The sequence below is a fragment of the Nothobranchius furzeri genome, chromosome 15 (genome assembly GCF_043380555.1).
Source record: "Nothobranchius furzeri strain GRZ-AD chromosome 15, NfurGRZ-RIMD1, whole genome shotgun sequence".
Lineage (NCBI taxonomy): Eukaryota > Metazoa > Chordata > Actinopteri > Cyprinodontiformes > Nothobranchiidae > Nothobranchius > Nothobranchius furzeri.
Genome location: NC_091755.1, coordinates 32318958 through 32333671, shown reverse-complemented (window position 1 = coordinate 32333671; position 14714 = coordinate 32318958). Strand labels below are relative to the sequence as shown.

Genomic DNA, 14714 nt, shown 5'->3' with positions numbered 1-14714 from the left:
TCAAAGCAAAAGTGAAATCTATCTCTTCTCTGTTTATTTATTGTTTTGGTTGCAAAAATAAATTGAATAGATATTATTTTTCATGGATAATTCAATGCAGATTACTGAAGTAGATCTATTTACTATATTTTAAAGAGGAATTTCACCCTCAACAGCCTGGCTGCGGCTGCTCCCAGGCGTACATGAATGCATCACTGGCTATTGTTTTTGATGAATGAAAAGCAGGAAACTGTGAGGGCCTTTTTTTGTTGCACCATTCAAAAAATAAATGGAGGCAAAAACCCAGACACCAGAGACTGATCTGTTTCTTTCCTCATAAAGGACCTGTGCTTTTTTTTTTTTTTTTTTTAACTATTCCCCAGATTTTCACTGGTTGCAATCTTAGCACTGCAGGGGAAAGCTCTATCTGAAACATCAGGGAAGGAGTCTTACATAACAAGTAATGAAAGACCCGTTTAAAGACAAACACGGGAAAGGAACGACCATCAAAGCAGTTGAGACATGAGAAGAAGCATCCACTTCGAAATAAAAATAATAATTAGGGATTCTCTTTTAAGATTTGCATGAATTAGAGCAAAATTGGCTCGATTTTTATTCATCTTATAAAAAATAATCTGATTTTCATTCAGTACGTTTGAGGTTCTGCTGAAACATGCAGGAGCAGCTCTGGCTCGGTCCAACGCAGCAGGACCCCCCTTTCTATGAATTATTCTTTATTGCGGTTCACTCCCACAGCCAGCCACGCTGTGTCTGACTCACGAGCGCGCCGGAGCTGTCGGGAGCGCGCCTCAATCACCATGCCTCATCCGTCGCTCGCGTCGGAGGAGAAAAGACGATTTTCGGCTTTTACCTTTAATTATCTCTGACTATCGCGCTTCCTGAAGGATCATCTTGTCTTTTTCTATTCAAACAAACCGACAGCGTCTCCTTTTCCCCTCACCACCCGTGAATTAAACAAAAGAGGACAACAAGATAAGAGGAGTATAACTACAGCTGTGGTGGTGAGATGTGTGGGGGCTCATCCTTTTATTTTTGTAGGTCACTCCTTTAACTTGATGTCGCCTGTGAACAGCTTGGGGATTTAAACGTAGGAAAAGCACTTTCACGGACTTGAACTGTGACGAAACGGCCGTCTTTCATTCTGTGGAGAAAAAAAAGCCGCTAGGAGCTTAAACATCCTGTGGGGAGGAAAAAAGGTAAGATAAAACAGCTTATTGTGGTAATACCTGGTGAGTAGCTGGCTAATTTATAATATATGTTAATTAAACACAAACACAAAGGTTTCATCTAAACAGGTGGTGTCCTGCAGCAATAAAAGCTCAAATTATAAGAAATAATTACTGGTTGCATATCTGACACATCAAATGGATCCAGATGTGGCCATATTAAAAGATAAACCACCCACTGTAGCCTGTGTGCTGTGATTATTCTGATAAAGCTGACAGGTATTGACAGAACACGCACCAATCAAATGAACAAGTAACCTAGATACTGTAGTGATGGATACCGACTGAATAAACTGACATAGGAAAAAAAATAAACAATTAAACAAACCTCCTGAGCTGCTATAATTAGAACAGGCTACAAGTGGGACATGCAAAGTCAAATTCTGCAAAAGTCTCACATCCGTTATTTCACTTTTAGAGTCAGAATCTGGTTTATTCAGCTAAGTTTGTCTCACTTTTGCTCCTGTTATAAATGAAACACACAAACACAACAGAGGCATGAAACATGGACAAACAGAGGCCAGTAGGAACGTGTTTGAAGTGTGTTTAAACCAGTGGTATTACATTATATTTAGTTTATATCATTATGGGTGCTGAGCCTGTTTGTGCAGGGTTCTGATGGCCTGGTTTTGGTGCACCATCTGGAGGTTGAATCCTGGGTGAGAGAGGTATCATCACCTGTTTTCCTCACTCCAAAGGTTCTGGATGGAGATCAGGTTAGCACCAGTGATCCTCTCTGCAGTCTTGATTTCTGTCCGTTTCTGACTAGTTTGCTTGCTGAGTGAATAAGAACATGATTAATGAACTCAATTATGATAAAGTAAAAGTTCACTAGCAAGTTCAACATCCTGGTGGACATTCTTGATGTCTGTATCCATGTTGGTTAGCCATTTCTGATCCTAGATGATGGTGGGACCCAGAAACATGAATGTGTCCACTAAATCTGTTGTAAATGGTGGAAAATATAGTCTCCCATCTACATGGAGACTTGTCATCATCCTGGATGAGGCTGATGACTATTTTGTCGTCGTCGTCGTCTTCCTCCGCTTATCCTGGTCCGGGGTCGCGGGGGCAGCATCTCAACTAGGGAGCTCCAGACTGTCCTCTCCCCAGCCACCTCCACCAGCTCCTCCAGCAGGACCCCAAGGCGTTCCCGGACCAGATTGGAGATGCAACCTCTCCAACGTGTCCTGGGTTGACCTGGGGGCCTCCTGCCGGCAGGACATGCCCGAAACACCTCCCCGGGGAGGCGTCCAGGAGGCATCCTGACCAGATCCCCAAACCACCAGTTGATGACCATTTTGTCATCTGCAAATTTGAGGGGAAACACACCCAAGGTGTACTCTCTCCTATACAGGAAACATAGCAATATAATATGCATTATCCATCATATGTATGCTTGGATATTGGTTTAGTAGGATATTAAAGTTCTCATTTATTGGGAAACAGAGTAATATGTGTCAATTTTAAAATACAATTTATCCACAAAAGAAGAGTGAACAAAGACAGCGGAAGAGTTGTGTACCTGTTAGCCAATCAGAGAAGAGGTGTTTGTATATCTTAAATATTAATGAATAAGACTCCAAATCCTGTCATTTTCTGTACCCCATTCTTCCAACAAACCGCTACCCCTTGAAACAGGAGCGCCAGAGCTTTTTTCCCCACAGAAAACGACTCTCACGGCATTCATTCATACTCGAGACCCCAGCAAACTGATTGAGTATACAAATGAATGAAACCTCTACATGGTTAATGGCCTGTGTTTATATAGAGCCTTCTAGAATCCCCCCCAAGTGGCTTTACAACAAAACAGTCATTGATCCATGCGCACACAAATGCTAGCGATGATGAGCCACAAAGTTAGCCATGGCAGCCATGGGCTAACTGCCATAGGTGGGGGTTCTGTACACACTAGGCGCAGCCGCTGTTCTGACAGAGTACCATACATATCAGAGCAGCATACATGCAGTTTATGCATATGCACACATGTACACATTCATCTAAACCTCCGCTATGTTCTGAGGAGCCATCAGTACAGCCAGCAAAATACGAGGAAAACGTTTACCAGTTGTGTTCATAATGTTTTTAGCCTGGCCTGCCAGACTCTTCCTCTGTTTAATTCTGCACAGAGAAAGGGTCTGGGAACTCTCCTATTCAAATAACCCCACCCCCTGAGAATTACCGTAAATCCTCTAATATAAGCCGGCATTCAATTAAAGGCCGGGTCTCCAATTTTGGCCGGTGTCGGAGTCAGCGGAGGTAAATAATGGCCGGTCTCTTATAGTGGCCGGATGGAATGTGGTAACAAGCAAGTACAGCGTCCCAGCAGCAGGGTTATAGTCCCCAAATCAATCAGCAGGAGGCAGTAGGGGTTCACGCAGACCTTTATTAGGCTTTTACTTCAACGCTTTGTACCGCTACAGACACGATCCTCTATCACGCTCCTACCACACAGAGTCACGGTGTCAGTTAACCATGCTAATTCAACCCACTCCACAGAACACACATCACCTCCCCTGTGGCTTACATAACATTCACACAACATGCAAATCAGCACATAGGAACTAGCAGAACGATAGGAAACACATATAACACATTACCCAGAATGCACCTGGCTTACAACCTCAGCCAGGTCATTACACTATCAAGTTCAAAGAGAACGTGCTGATTATGCTGCAGAACACTCTGGAGAGCAGCAGTAGGGAGTGTATGAACTACAGTAATCCCTCGTTTATCGCGGTAGATGCGTTCCAGACCTGGCCGCGATAGGTGAAAATCCGCGAAGTAGGGACTCCCAGCATGCCCCTCGCGGGGATTCCCTCCACGTCGCACCTACGTCACAAACCGCGGCTATAAACGGAAGTCGCCTTTCCAGCTCAGTCATCGTTTCTTCAGATTCATGATCAGAGTTTCCAACCTACCAATCAATCCAACGAACTATCAGCTCATAGTAAGTTATCTTACTTACTTCTGGAAAGCCCGGCATTTCCGTGTCACTTCGTTGACGCTCGAACGCTCGGGGGTTTCCTAGAGCAGCCGGCGTTTCACCGACGCTATCACTTCCGCGTCTGTGAAACCACGCTCCCTATTGAATTATCTTATGAACACATTCTCGGTGATCAGCAACGCGCTGTGCCGGACCGTAGGTACTGACACGCAATCGTTCATGTCGGTTCATTTCCTTTAATGTTTTCTGTCTTTTATTTGCGCCTGATGTGTATCGCTGCTGTGGAGCGGGGCACATCAACTTGTCCTCCGACGCACAGATCACTGATGCGGCCGGCAAGCAGGGAGCGCTCAGCTGTTTTCGCGGTCGGTAGATCTGCCTCCTGAGCACGGCCACAGTAACAATCAGGTGTCGCCACCTCAAAAACTAATTTAACACGCGATCGTTCATGTCAGTTCATTTCCTGTTTTCTGTCTTTTATTCGCGCCTGATGCGTTTCGCTGCATGCTGTGGAGCGGGGCGCTGCGGGCATCACCTTGTCCTCCGACGCACTGATCACTGATACGGCCGCCAAACAGCAAGCGCTCCACTGTTTTTGCGGTCGGTAGATCTTTTAGAACTGCAGTTCAAAGGTAACTCATGAGGTGAATATATATGAACCCAGGCAGCAGTTTTTCTTTAGGATTGAGAGGAGATGCAGGAAGATAATAAACAGGCAGGACAGAAAAATAGTCAAATAAAAACAAGTTAGTTTTTGTACCTGGTGGTTGCAACAAACAGACACCATTGAAGGACATCAGAAGTGAGGAACAGAAAATGAAATAATTATTTTAATGTTTAGAGCAGCAGGAACTCCGAGAGGCTGCAGGGCATCAGTGAGTTTGCGGCTGCTGCGCAGGGGGAGGGGGGAGAGGGCTGAAGCAGGAACTACCATTGTTAAAAGAAATGTGTTTAACTTTGAAAATGTGGGCGCAATTTTAATTGTCAAAAACTCCAGCGAACCATTAGTTCATTTTGCTCAAATAGAAATAGAGGCCTGCCTCTAATACTGGCCCTCCTTCCAATAAAGGCCTGGAGCTTGATGAGCTTGAGTCAAATACAGGCCCGGGCCTGTATTAGAGGATTTACGGTATAACCGAGCCAATCAGCGCTGAGTAGCGTACGTCACACACCATAACGCCGAGTTTGTCAAACATGGCGACTGAAGCGAAGTTCGCTGCGGCTCTTTCCTCTGTTCTAAATGACTCGGACTCGTCTTTAAAACCGCAACAATTAGAAGTGCTGAAAGCCTTTCTTCTAAAGAAAGATGTTTGCGCTGTTGCCAGACGCCATTTTTTACTACAGCTAGAAAACTACAGCGTCGCACGGTAAAGTCGGCATTTCCGTAGTTTTTTTCTGATTGGTTATTTTTGAGCTGCCTAGTCCCGCCCCTCATGTGCCTCTCTTCCTGTGAGTTACCAGACTCTTTCTCTTTGCAGAATTAAACTGGACGAGTCTGGCAGGCCAGGCTATAATATTTTACCATCCACAAAAATGAACTGTTGAATGTGTAGCACTAATTTTTATTTTAACACCTTCTAATTCAAAACCTTTTAGAAAGTAAAGCTTTAAAATGCATGAAATTGACAAGTCAGGGTGTCATACGGTTGTTCTAAAAAAGTGCATGATGATCTGACAGCACATGCCTGTCTGACAAACTTTTGCTGTCAGATAGGCATACGCTGTAATACTCTTATGCCAATCTAACAATGTATGGTGATTGGACAGAACACCGGTTCTATTTTGACCACGACCAGCAGGCAAGGCAGGTGAAAACTGACAGACTTGAGTGGGACATGAACCTGTAACCCACTATCTATTCACTGTCCTCTAACAAAAGATATTAATGAAAAATATACTTCTATATATACTTTAGTAAGTTTTTACAGTGTATTTTCATATTAATGTGTCAGATAATCTGCACAATATGTTTAAATCATTTATCACCTAAGAAGTCTAAATGAATATGCTAGAGAGTACAACCGGGATAGGTCAGAAAGCAGGCAGCGATCTCTGTCGCTCGTCAGCACTGTGGCCTGCGTATGACAGTTGCTGCTACACCACAAAGCTTCCAAACAGATCTCAGTGTTTTGCAGGGCAAGTGTGACATTTTGTTTGTCACACATTTGGCTCTGTCATTTTATGATCTTGTTATTCTGCATTCACACTGTTCTATTTTTCACTCACCAACACCACATGGGCTGCTTTAATTTGAGCAGCATTTCATTATGTGGCATTAATGACATAAAGGGTACTGTTATCCTCTTTGGAAGACTTGTGCCAACATCCATGGAAGTTTCTGTGTCCCCACCTTATGCTGAGGTAGCTACTCATGAAAGCCTGTAAGGTTACGTTTTTGAGGGGTTGAAACTTCACTTTTATGTTCCTGATTTATTGAAACAAGTTGGTGGTGCAGTTTGTTTCTCATTTCTATTGCTGAAAATTAATTTTTGAAATAAATTTCTGCTCTCTCACTCTACAACTGCAAGTTGTGCTTAAAATATTGATGTAAAACTTGGCATAGGATGCAGACAGTCAATAGGACCAACAAAGCTGAAATGTGATCGGTGTGTATCCAAAGCTTTTTTTTAGACATGGCTGAATGAATACTCTTGTGCCTCAAATTACTGTTCTGTAATGGCAAGCTTTATTCGTCACTGTGAACAAAACACAAGTCTGACCTGCTCGCAGTCACATCAACAGGATGCAGAAACAACAGCTTTCAATTTGGTTTATTATTCCCTTTTAAGAATAATCTCAGAACTAATTAAAATGTTGCTCTGAAAGCACATATTCCTGTTTGAGCTGCAGCTAAATCTGAATACACTCCCAAAAATAAAATGCTGAAACAACCAAGTTATTTCAGCTGGTTCCACTAAACTTTTTAGCTCGAATGCAAAGAGTAGTATACATTTCTATATGCTGTTATGCTAATACTAGGTTTAGTGGAACCAGTTGACATAACTTGATTAAAGAGTGAGTAACGCCTAAATTAACTTTTTTTGCTGATTACCTGTATAGATGAGTGTCTAATGGTGCAGTACACATGTGTAATCCTTAGTGTGGCACGTTAGTGCAACTTTCTTTAAATTTATTATTTCAGCCCAAAACCACAATTATAGCTCCATCTTCAGGTCAAAACTCTGCAGATGAAAATGATCCCATTGAAATAAATTTGGGCTATTTGCACCCTATAGGACTGATGTTTCACTGAAGTTTTACACTTCTGAACAACTTCAGTGTCTCCAATTTCATAGCAGATTACACAAAAGTTGTTTAAAAAACATTTGTACGGCTAATAATTCTACATAAAACAATCATTTTAGGCAGAAAGTTTAAAAGCGCTCAGCTCGACTTGACCCTGGATGCAACAGAGGTGAAACACTTTGCCTCTGATTGTGATATTTAGATAATCACATAGCAGGCAGCACTGTGAGGGTCATGTTCTTTGATTTCTCCAGTGCATTTAACACAATTCAGCCTGATGTACTTTGCCAGAAACTCCAGAACACACAGGTGGGGCTCTCAACTATCGCCTGGATTAAAGACTACCTGACAAACAGTCCACAGTTTGTGAGGCTGAAGAACTGCACATCAAACCAGGTGATCAGTAACATTGGAGCACCACAGGGAACTGTACTCTCACCATTCTTTTTCACCCTGTACACCTCAGACTTCCAATACAAATCAGAGACCTGTCATCTACAGAAATACTCAGATGACTCTGCAGTTGTCGGGTGTATCAGAGAGGGACAGTAAGCTGAGTACAGAGAGCTGGTGGAGCGCTTTGTGGCATGGTGTGGAAACAATCGTCTGATCTTGAACGTGAACAAAACAAAGGAGATGACTTTAGACTTCAGAAGAAACAGGGTGGAGTCAAACACTGTTTCCATCATGGGAGAAGAAGTGGAGGTGGTTGAGGAATACAAATACCTTGGAGTTCACCTGGACAACAGACTGGACTGGAGAAAGAACAGCGAAGCCGTTTACAAGAAGGGACACAGCAGACTGCACTTCTCGAGGATGCTTAGGTCCTTCAATGTCTGTAGCAAGATGCTGCACATCTTCTACAAGTCTGTTGTTGAGATTGTAATCTCTTCAGCCATTGTCTGTTGGGGTAGCAGCATCAGAAGCAGGGGCCTGAAAAGGCTCAACAGCCTAATAAAAAAGGCTGGTTCTGTTCTGGGGACGACTGTGGAACCGCTGGAGGAGATAATGCAAAGAAGGATTCTCCAGAGAATCAAGAAAATTATGGACAACCCTGAGCATTCTCTTCACAAGACTGTCCGACAACGGAAGAGTGTCTTCAGTCAGAAGCTTCTTCAGTTTCGCTGCAACACTGACCGCTACTGGAGATCCTTCCTGCCAACAGCCATTGTAATATACAACAACTCTTTGATTACTTTATTATTATTATTATTCTGAGCTACTACAGCAAACAATTTCCCTGTGGGATTAATAAAGTATTTTTGAATTGAATTGAATTGAAGTAATCCAGGTGAATCCAGGTTAAATTACTATGTAATGCAAAATTGACAGCATTGTAAAGTTTTGTAAAATACGGAAGCCTATGACATTTTGGAGATGGCAGCTTTGGTGTGGTTCTGAACTTCGGCATCACCCTCTAATCACCTGTTTTACTTGCATGTTGACTACATAAGACAATGAATTCAGATTGTCATTTTCTTGTTTTTGTAACTCTGTGTGAGAAAATAGAAACGCTCCTAACAACAGATAGTCAAAGTTTTCTGTTTTTAGTTTTGTTGAGCTGGACCTGGTGGAGCTTCAGAGGTTTGTTTTAGAGACTTCAGATGACACGAGGACTCGGATCTGGTTAGAGAACAGCCTGCCAACTTTCTCTGCCACCCTGCTGTGCATTAGTGAACTGCTGTGATTAAACGGAAGGGGCATGTGCTCACAACATGTTATTGTTGTTGTTTGAGTCCTTGGGTACATGCACTTGCTTATTTGCTGCCTGTTGTCATCTTCTGCAACTTTACACTTTGCTATGACAACACCAGAGGACCCCTGTAGAGAGTTTGTTCTATTGAATTTATAATGTTGTTACCTTATAAGAACACAGAACATAACATATCTGGCAGGCTTTCATTGAGTCTTTTTGTCATATTTAAACAGCTTAAAGGTATGGTAAGTAATAATTTCACAGTGAAATAACCACAAGATGTCATTCTTACTTTATGCACCTTTAAACCTTATAATGAAAACATTAAAACCTTATGAATCAGCATTTTTTAATTAAATAATTAGCTTTAATGCCCCTTAATGATTTTAACTTGTTATTATAAACAGACTAAGTCATTTTGTTGTATCAAGATTTCTATAATTATCAAATATTCTGAGCGTTTCATTACATATCTGAAGTCGAGGTGAGCCGGAAGGCAAAACTCTTGATTTATTGGTTGATCTGCGTTCCTACTCTCATCCATGGTCATGAGCTTTGGGTAGTGACCGAAAGGACAAGGGACAAGGATGCAAGCAGCTGAAATGAGTTTTATCATCAGGGTGTCTAGGCTCCAGGAGGGGTTTAGAGTAGATCCGCTGCTCCTCCGCATCAAGAGGAACCAGCTGAGGGGACTCAGGCATCTGGTTTGAATGTCTCCTGGACGCCTCTCTGGTGAGGTTTTCCAGGCACGTTCAACCGGGAGGAGACCTAAAGGAAGACCCATAACACACTGGAGAGACCATGTCTCTTGGCTGGCCAGGAAATGACTTAAGCCTAATTTATACTTCTCCATCAGCTCCACAGAGGAGAGACACGCATGGATGGAGACAATTTGCCCTCATACTTCTCCGTCCACTGGGGAGTGTTGCAAAGCAAATCCCCACCAGGACAACAGAGGGCGTAGCGCTGTTCTGTGGTATCCTGTCATGTATGCGGTTCAAGTTAGTGCATTTAGTTGTGTTGATATTGTATTTTTTTATTTAAGAGACTTTTTAACACAGACAAATTTGTCCCTCATCCTCTGCCTCTTCCTCTACCTCACAACCTCTAAACCCACGTTTCACGTTACTTCCATCCACGAGTAAAACTGCTCCTCGCATCTGCTTCAGGCTAATAAAGACTGTTTTCTACCGCCTACTGTGCTCTGGTGTCCTTACGGTCCTCCGCCAAGCCTCATGACAAGAAAAGCAGAATATTAGAGTTTATAGTGAAGCAGAGATGATGGTGACTGAGAATGACGTGAGAATATTTTCTTCACTTTTACATTGTAATGATCCATTCAGAGGTATTTTGGAAGCTGATGGGTATCTTTTGTTTGATTTAGATGTAACAAATGAGATTAGAGTGAAGATGCAGCAGCATCCATTGTAAATGATAACTGTTTAAAGTCAGCGTTAACATTTTTATCTGTATTAGTAAGTGAAATACATAGATTCAGCAGTCTTATGTTAATTTTCCTTTCAAATAAAAGTGTATCCTAAAGATTGATGCAGTTGCTATGCAACATACGCAATAAGAGTGTTGAATCAGAGTCTGGGATGTGATAGTGTGGTACTGGTTTACCATTAGCGTGCCTCATAAAGGAATAAGATAAGAACACATTTATAGCTGTTGTGTAAATTAGCTGTGATATTGTTGATTTTCATTTGTTTTAGTATAACAGGCCTCTACTTGCTGCATTAATAATTTTTAATCCATTATGATTGTCTCTCCTATGTTGTGCAACTAACAGGCTTAAAGGGATTGAATGTATCGACCGGTCATTTAAATGAGTCCACCTACAATAAAGTTGATGGACAGCTAAGTAATTAGGCCATAAAGTGGGTAGGGGCTTCTGCTGGTAATTAATGACTTTTCTCAGCCTGTGTTTTTATGCTTTGTGCTTCTGATGTTATGACAAAAATGCTAACTAAAAGTTGAGACCTTGCCCATAAAAATGTATTATTACTGACTTTTTTGTGTGGTTAGCCAAACATGTATTTATAATGCATTAGTAAATGTCAATTCCTTTGCACTTTTTGCTCTACAGCTCCAAAATTCACACACACACACACACACACACACACACACACACACACACACACACACACACACACACACACACACACACACACACACACACACACACACACACACACACACACACACACACACACACACACACACACACACGCACGCACACACGCACACTCCTTAAACTGGTGCGTAACCAAGCTGCAACAGTTGGCGGCCAGTATGAGACACAAAACTGTAATAAATTAAATTTCCAGCTCAAGTCAGGCTTTTATTGGTACTTTTGACATTTATATAAGTTGTTTTATAACTGGCCAGGTCATATAAGGAAAATGACAAAGTGCAACATAGTTATGCAAATGCAATTAGCAAATATTATTTTTGCAATTAAAACAAAGGTGACCCAACATGGTCTTGATTTGAATTTACCTTCATTTTAAATGCAAGTTGTTTGCCAATTCATCCCAGTTAAAGTAGCTGTCTGTAATTTTTCTTTTATCTGATGTCACAGTCTAGTGGCTGACAAGAGTAACACATCATGACCTATTTTCATTTTCGTATTTAGGCCAAAAGCAACGCCTCTCATTCATGAATGCGCTCCTCTAGCCAACAAAACAGAGCTAAAACACATAGTTTTATAATTATCATGCTTATGTTATGTTGTGTTTTATATTTTAAAGACTTACTTGTCCACAAAAAAGGCCGACAACTCTGCATCAACCAAGGTACGTCCTTAAATGCTCGAGCACGCTCTGTGAATACTGTCTGTACATAAGCGGTAGTCTAACGCTATTGGTTAGTGCTGACCGGCGTTCAGTTCATATTGCATGGAGCTCAATGGGACAAGGGGGTGGGCATAGCAAAAAACAAGAGACGTGTTTCCTACATTATATTACAGCAGTGTTTCCCAACCTTGCTCCTCAAGGTGCATGGTCCTGCATGTTTTACATGTTTCCCTTTCAGTCACCAGTGTTTCCCTGCTGCCACACACCTGACTTAAAAGAGTGAGTAATTAACAGGCATCTGCAGAACTTGATGTCCTCCTGAGGAGGCAATGTAAATCCGGTGTGCTGAAACAGAGACACGGAAAACATGCAGGCCAGTGTGCCCTGAGGACCAGGGTTGGGAAACACTGTATTACAGTACATGATAAGAAAATCACTTTTATGTTTTTTCTGAAAAATCTTACATAATTCTTGAGAGAGGAACACTCCAGAAAGCAGCTTTTACTCATATTTATTGAACAATTTGATTCATGGCAACAAAATTAATGGAGTCTAGACTTTGTTGATGAGTGATTAAAGGCATAACATGCAACTTCTTCCTATTTTTATATCATTTTCTTGAGCCAGTATGTGCTAAAACTACCCGTTACAAAGGTGATGAAAAGTCACTCAGACCCCACCACCCCCTGTTGCCAGAATACTGCACTTGCAACTTCAGAGTATCCAGACCGGTTCCTATTAATCAACAGTAAAGCGGCGCTCATACGCTAGCGCTCGAGACTGCTTCCAGCACATGCTTCCTGCATGTTGTAGATCGTGAACACGGCTGATTTGTTTGATTTAGTGATGAACCGCTCCTATAGAAAGCAATTAGATTAAAAGATGAACACACGGCAAGGAGAAGCATTTAACTTTGGATTTTATGACAGTGAATTAATAACGGACTCTAGGGGGTGCTAAAAGCATTGTGCTAGTGTGCCTTTAATCTGGAAGGGAACTTTTCAAATAGGCTCTAAAGTCCTGCAACACTTAAGCAAGGCCCTACGACTCAAACTAGAAAATTCAGAAGCTTCACAACCGTTTTAATACTTTTGGGAACAATTGGAGCAAGCAGTTGCAGCTTCAACTTCCATGTTTTACTGTTGATAGTCACAGTTTTTCTGTAAAAGTCAATGAAAACTGTCCAGATTCTTCCGGTTTTGCTTTAACAGAAACAGTACTTTATGGATCCATCAGTCTAATAATGTAACGTTTGAGCATTTTCTCATTTTGTTTTTCCAGTTTTTTACCAGTAAAGCTTCTCTATAGCCCTTTTTACAAGACTCACCATGCCGGCAAATCGGCGTAATATTACTGCAATGGTATGTCTAGAAACGCGCCATGCCGGCATGGCGTTGCGCGAATTTTGCAGCATTCGTTCCGCCTCGCTTGGTAGTAATATTGCGGTAATGGTCTGTCGTATACACCCTGGCGCAACAGAGGCAGATGTCATGATGACTTGGGAAGTTATAGCTGAGCTCCGGCTGGCAAATTTATTGAAAATGAAAGTAAACACAGGCAATAATCCCATTCATCTAACCAAACAGTGGGGAGCTTGTTAAAGGGGTACACCCCCTGGTTCACATCAGTGTCTGCTGGGTTAGCTGTTTCCGCGTTAAGCAGGATTGTTACGATTGTACAGCTATCACCATAGGCCCAAGAGTAGGTGCCCAGTTAGTTACCAGTGTGATCTTCTGACTGGTTTGTCCCAAAACAAATCTGACTTTATGCTAAAGATAAAGACAAAAGCCTGAAAAGGCTTAATTAGCTCAATATAGTCATGAAGCAAAAACACAGCAGAGCTTGACTTTTGCTGTTTGGTTTTGTTGTTTTATTTCCAACACTTGGGTTTGCTATTTCTAAATGTCATCACGGGCATTTAAATAGTAATGTTCTTTTTTCAATGATCATACCAAAGTACAATACAAAACTAATATTTATTCATTTAGAAAACAATATGATGAGTTTGGTTTCTATCTAGAGTGCATTACAATGAAATTGTTCTTTTCTTCACATATTCTTTAAAAATTTGACACTCTTCTTTTTTGTTTGTTTAAATTTAAATTTGAATAACCCTTCCACTGTCCTAATGGGTGTGACCCCGCGAGGAAAGTTGATCATTGAGCAGGGTTGATGGTTTAACCCTTGGGTCCATGTGGCAGGGGTGAGCAGTGAGTACCACATCACAGCTGCCACATGGATCTCAAGGGATAAACCATCAATCCTGCTCAGTGGTCAACTTTCCTTGCGGGGTCACCCATTTAGACAGTGGGAGGGATAAGTCTTTTGATTTTCAGCTCTTCAACTTTAACAAATAATTTTAGCAAAATGTATATTTTTCTTCAAGGGAAAAATTCCCATCTGACCCTCCACGGGGGGTCTCATCCTTTCAAGCTGGATGGGTACCGAATTCGGTACTTTTTAAGGTACCGACTGAATTCCACAGTACGGACCGAGCACCGATTCACTTCATTTGAAACAGTGCCTCATTTCGGTACCCGTCCTTCACATCGAGAACTTGCCTAGACAGCTGCGCATGCGCAAGAGCGTTATGTCATCGGTCGCTGCGAGCGACTTGTAAACAGAGCAGCTCCGGTAGGTAAATAAAATGTTTAAGATAACGTTAGCTTGATTTGTTAGCTTCCGTTTCACTAATGGTGCGTTCGCTTTCTCCTCGGAACTCCGAAATTCCGACTAGAAGAACATGAACGCGCTCTAAAGTTTGGCTTCACTTTACTAAATGCGACGGGTGATTGGGTGAA

General features: G+C 41.9%; 1 protein-coding gene across 2 annotated transcripts in view; it reads left to right on the top strand.

Moving 5' to 3' along the window:
• The first annotated feature begins 458 nt into the window (after nucleotides 1–458).
• LOC107390696 (probable G-protein coupled receptor 153) overlaps nucleotides 459–14714 on the top strand; it is a 43943-nt gene continuing 29687 nt past the window's right edge. The window contains exon 1 of one of the 2 annotated variants that reach the window (XM_015967538.3): nucleotides 459–1196. The gene's annotated coding sequence lies outside the window, so the exon portion shown is untranslated. The other variant, XM_070545162.1, reaches the window with a different exon arrangement.